The sequence below is a fragment of the Mchenga conophoros genome, linkage group LG9, assembly GCF_057382185.1.
Source record: "Mchenga conophoros isolate Kocher_MC1m ecotype Shallow Benthic linkage group LG9, M_conophoros_male_GT1.1, whole genome shotgun sequence".
In the NCBI taxonomy this organism is placed as follows: domain Eukaryota; kingdom Metazoa; phylum Chordata; class Actinopteri; order Cichliformes; family Cichlidae; genus Mchenga; species Mchenga conophoros.
In genome coordinates, this window is record NC_140534.1 from 26441375 (window position 1) to 26445626 (window position 4252).

A 4252-nucleotide genomic window follows, 5' to 3' on the forward strand; every position below is an offset into this window, starting at 1 on the left:
AAGACAAACAAGTGTTTTTGATCAATAATTTTTATAATTTTTTAGATTTATGCTGAAAAAACATAGAAAGAACGATCACCTGTTTCCAGGTGCTCTCCACAGCATCTTTCAAATTGCTACTTTGGTTTTCCAGCCGTTAATTGTGTTAATTTATACCGTTATCATCATATTTACCCACAGAAGCCCATCTCTAAAGCACTCTCAAACAAACTCAGTGTCTAGCTGGTGAATATAGCAGAGTGTTTAACATTTACACATTGCATGTATTCTTTATTGGTAGGTGTGGCAACCAAAACACATTTAAAAGCAGAATAATTCACTTTTGATCCAAAATTAGTTGGGTAGTAAAGGAAGTACTACAAATAACAATTGCTGATGTTCAGATGTGTAAAGAGCTGCCACTTTACACGTCATATGTGCCAGCACAAGCTGTATTGCATACATTTCTGAAACTGCCACCACTCAATTCAATTTCCAAAAGACACAACATAGCAGGGAGAGAAAGAGTGGCAGTTTTTCACATCTGTCTTCTCATTATGATAACCTCACCGCTCACCTGTGCAAGCACTCACCCATCTGTGTGATCCGGGGGGATACACATGTAGATCTCCACATGTGCCCCTCATCTCTGCACCTTTTCCCTACAGGCAGCCTCTCCTGACCACCGCACAGCCATCAGTCCTCTACTCACTTCTACCCAGGACAGCCCCCTTTTGAAGGCTGAGTAATTAACGTGCCATCTGATACACCATCCGGCCATAGAGGCTCTCTTGGGTAGGGAGGGGGTTTGCAGACACGCACGCATTCACATAGACACACGTGCATCTCATACACGCACAGACAACCCTGCATGCGCACTTGCAAGCCTACAGGTAATCAATCACACAGTGTTAACTGGCCAAGTGTCACTGTCAGCTGTGTCTTATGTATGACGGTGACCCCAGGGTTCGCCCAAAGAGATCATTTTGTGCAGTAATGATAATCCCCACTCCAGCAATTTGGCTCTGGATGTATCATAAAAAATGATCCCAAATGTATGGTGATGATGAAGATCTCTGGCACTTATACAATGTGAATAATTTGGTTACAGGGAACTATTTGACGTTCCAGTTCAGAGTCAAACTGAGTTTCCTTTGAAAAACTTTCCAATCTGAATCAATTTTCAAGTTAAAAAATGAAAAGACGCTATTATTTTGAAAAAAAAAAAAAAAAAAGCTTCAGCAAAATTTAAATGAGTGTAAAAACTTTTTAAAAAATCCCTCAAAACTGAGTAACAATTGGCTGATGATGGGAAACAATTTTACCAACATTTAAAGTACAAAGTGAGACAACTTTATCACTGCTTTGTGTTAATGTACTTCTACTGTAACACAAAATTCAGATATTAATCTCTCTCTAAAAAAAACCTAAAACTTTTGTGTTGCACCTGTGCAGACTAAGCCCTCCTCAGAGGCATTAAAGAAGAAAATATTACAATAAATGTTTCTCTTCCACTTTTTTTTTTAAGACATCACGTTCCACATGATAACCGTGCAAACGCTTTGATTTCTGATGTGGTCATGGAAAGTTCAAGGCTCTTAGGAAAAAAGGTTGGATTTGGGATTTAGTTGCTGGGATGTGGCAGTCAGAGACCCTTGACAGAATATTTTCTCCTTAAGGTTAAAGGTGATGCAGGGATGTCAAAATAAGACTGATGCCTGAAAAAGATAGCCCTCCTGACATTTATTTGATCTTGTGAAAACACTCAGGACACGTAAATGGTTTCATTAGAGCAATTTTGTGAAACAATATAAATGATTTCAAAAATTGTATAGATACGTATCATCCAAAATATTTATTTTCTCTTTTTGAAATTGCACTTTAAAACCTCTGCCTGTATTCCCCACTATTCCTTCGTGAATTAAGGATTTTGGGGGTTGTTTTTTTGGCATCTTAAAGATGCCTTTTGATGTGGACAGCACAGCCACGGGCAAAGTGCCCGGAAAGAAGAAAAAAGAAAGAAAAGACAAGAGAAAACAAGAGGAGAAGAATGTGGAAAAAAGTTCTAATCCACAGTTGCAGGTGTGTTACATTTTTGTTGCCCCAGCAAAGGTTCACAACAGAGTTGATGACAAAGGGTCGGGCCCCATGCAGCCTATTGTGGCCTCGAGAACAATATGGAGGCTGTGAATGGCTAATCCCTCTGGACCGCTGACAGGTTAGCCCTTTAAGCAACCTGGGGACTCATTTCTCCACTGGGCTGGGCTGCTGTCTGACAGGGATGGGAAAACCCGGGCTACTTACTGAGCCCTCGCCCTGAGCAGATAGTGGGAGCCATTGTAAAGGAAAATATTATCTCCATTGTCAGGTTGTGGCCATCTTTGTAACATCAGAAGATGAACTCAGGGAGAATATGCCACCGGAGGGCGAACTGGAATGACGATGGTACCAGCTTAGAAAGTGTGAAAGCTATTCGGTCTAGTGGCGAGGATTTTAGTGCAAATCCTTCATTAGGGTTATGTGTTAATGCCAAAGGAGTCATCTTTTTAAAACATGTTTTTTTGTCATTTATATTCCATTTAATAATGAATTTATGGATTTTCTTTTCAACCTAAAAAGAGTGTTTAGGTAAAACTTTGCATTTGGGATTTCTTTCATTCTTTTTTAATGTGCACCTGTGCACAAATGGCGTGATTCATAGCTTGTTTATTGCAACACAGTAATTTACATATCTGCAGAACCAAAACCAGCAGGAACTCAGAGACAGTGGGTGAAAATGTGCAGTCAGTGTGAACATAAAGCAAGCATAGTGGGGGGGGAAAACCTGTTGGTGTGAATCTCTTTGTGAGAGACAAAGAAAGGTGAGGACAAGATAATAAGCCCGAGGGGCACCGCCCAATCCTTGTAAACATGGCTTGGACTGTTTCACATGCCCTGAGAGCAAACGCAAATATCTGTTTCTTCTGGCTCCTGTTTGCAAGAACACTGGAACCAGGACGCCACCCAAGAAGCTCAGCAGCTTACCCAGTCAACAGACAGCCGTGCAAGGCTGATACTCCTGTCCTGTCACCCAGTTAGGGAGACAATGGCAAATCAGGCCAAGCAAGGGCCTGGAGGCTTGCGTGGATGTTGTTTTTATTTTTTGTCAATCCGTCTCACCTTCAGCTCTCTTCGTCCCTCCTTGTTTGTGCATCTTCTCTGCCATGTTCTTCTGCTCTTTTATTATTCACTTGCGTCTGCCTTCCCTTTCAGCGCGTCCACCTCGTCTTGCCACAAAGAGCCTGAATCCTCTCCTGAGAGGAGTCTACCAGCCCTGCGCTGTAACCCAATCATCTGACAGAAGAGTGTGTCATCTCCACAGAGTAACAGGAAGTCTTGTGCACCAGACAGATCGCCTCGCTGCGTCTGCCCCTATCTCTCACACTCACGCACCAGAGAAAACAGATACACTGTTTTTCTCCCTCACTTTAGAGACTACCTTAAAAAAGGAAGTTGCCGAGATCACATCCGTATTCTTGTAGGCATATATAGGCATACCATCAAAGCTAATGAGAATACAGCAAGTTATCTTAAGAACTAATTACCGATAATACAAAATACTACTTTTTAAAAAAATTTTATTACAGAAATCACCTCAACTAATCAATTGTAGGTTTGTTTTTTAAATTAAGCTTGGATACAGGAGAGGAACTAATCTCCCCATGGAGAAGCAGGTACATTAGCATGATTTAAACAGTTGGGGATTAGCATATGCCTTTTCTCATTAGCAGTATTGGCGTACTTGATTCTGAACAACAAACATGCTGACTGTGGTTATGAAAAGGTCAAAGCATGTAGGCTGGATTCCCGCAGTCTGCAGGCCTAAAGTCAGTGTTTTTGGGGTAGTTACAACGGCAGCCTTCCTGAACCCCCCGATGTTGGCTTTGGACCTACACTTCCTTCCTGTTCATGGAAATTCTTCTACAAATAATTTAAAAAAAAATTCAGACGTGCAAAAAAAAAGGAAAAAGAAGAAGAAAAAAACTCGATGGTGCTGAGCCTTGATGACTGATTAGGTAATTTTATATCAAAACAGTGTGTTCATTCTAATGATATATTTTAAAGAATTATAAATTAAATAAAAATATATATATAAGACAAAGAAGAAGTACATATTTCAGTGTAGAATGGAAACGAGAACCAAGAGAAGAAATGAGCTGCTGGTGTATTCTCATTCAAATTATTGTTAAAAATAAATAAATAAATAACCAATAAAGGAAAAATCACTGAAAAT